General features: G+C 60.1%; 1 pseudogene across 1 annotated transcript in view; it reads right to left on the bottom strand.

Annotated features, from left to right (window-relative positions):
• Positions 1–272: 272 nt before the first annotated feature.
• The window catches only part of LOC105820993, a 1,978-nt pseudogene continuing 978 nt past the window's right edge, over positions 273–1,272 (bottom strand). Inside the window, exon 2 of the transcript XR_001138038.1 lies at positions 273–1,268. The product of XR_001138038.1 is annotated as a testis-specific serine/threonine-protein kinase 2-like (transcript). The remainder of the gene's footprint in view (positions 1,269–1,272) is intronic.

Below are 1,272 nucleotides of genomic sequence, written 5' to 3'. Positions count from 1 at the left end.
TCCGCCTACGAGGCCTCGCCATGAGTCTGCCTGTGCCTGAGCGCTGCTCCCTGGACCCCTACGCTGGAGACCCCCGCGCGGCAGGGAGGGCAGTGGGCTGAGTCCCAGAGAAAAAGACTCCTCGCCGGGCACTCTCGATGCTTGTGTACACTTTGCGGTTTATTTGGGGGTCAGTAAGTAATGTCTTTGCTACTAAGTGGAAGAAAGCTAACAGAACGTAATCACAATAGTCACAATAGTGGTTTAATTGACGAATCTTACTTGTTCCTTGCCTACTTAGAGTTTACAGGGGTGCAAACCTCGCGCCGCTGCCCCTGGCCCTCATTACTGCTGGGGGCTCGCTTTCCCACCTCAGCTCCGGAGACGTGATGGTCTTTGGCCCTGGAGGTCTCGGCCAGCCGGTCCCCCATCCTGTCCTCGTTCTCCGGCACCACCAGCAGTCGGTGCTGGGTTTCGGCCCCCAGCTTGTGCTCAGGCCGGTGGTCGGGCCTCGAGCCCGGCCGGGTGTCCAGCTTGTACTCGGCCCGGTACTTGCCCTCCTCCTGCCTCTTGAAGGAGGCAGAAGACATGGCCTTGGGCTCGGGGGGGGCTGCAGCCACGAGTAGCTGAGGACCTCGTCAATGTGCAGCCGCAGGTCGACATCGGGCTGGAGCATGCATTCGATGAGGTCCTTGCAGGCCCGTCAGGTTCTTGGAGCGCGGGAAGTGGACGCGGCGCTCCTTCTGGATGTGCAGCATCTTCTTGATGTTGGAGTCACCGTAGGGCATGGAGCCACAGACCATTAGGTAGAGGATCACGCCCAGGCTCCAGATGTCGTACGCCTTGGGCTAGTAGGGGATGCCCTGCAGCACCTCGGGGGCCACGTACGCCGGCGACCCGCAGAAGGTCTTGCTCAGGATGATGCGGCCGCTGTCGTCCCGCAGGCAGCGTTTGGAGAAGCCGAAATCGGACAGCTTGATGTTGAAGTCCTTGTCGAGGAGAACACTCTCGCACTTCAGGTCGCGGTGGACGACATCCATGTCGTGGCAGCACTTTACGGCCGAGGAGAACTGGCGGAACATCTTGCGCGCCACATCCTTGTGCAGGGCTCCCCGGGTTTTGATGAACTCGAGGAGGTCACCCTGGGCCCCAAGCTCCATGACGATGTAGAGCCGCCCGTCAGATGTCTCGAAGATCTCGTAGGTCTTGATGATCGAGCGGTGGTTGACGGTTGCCAGGATGTCCATCCCCCGCGGAAGGAATCTCTCTACAAAGTCAGTGGGCGTTTTCTTG

Source organism: Propithecus coquereli, unplaced genomic scaffold, assembly GCF_000956105.1.
Source record: "Propithecus coquereli isolate 6110/MARCELLA unplaced genomic scaffold, Pcoq_1.0 Scaffold552, whole genome shotgun sequence".
In the NCBI taxonomy this organism is placed as follows: Eukaryota; Metazoa; Chordata; class Mammalia; order Primates; family Indriidae; genus Propithecus; species Propithecus coquereli.
This window is presented reverse-complemented; position numbering and strand designations above follow the sequence as displayed.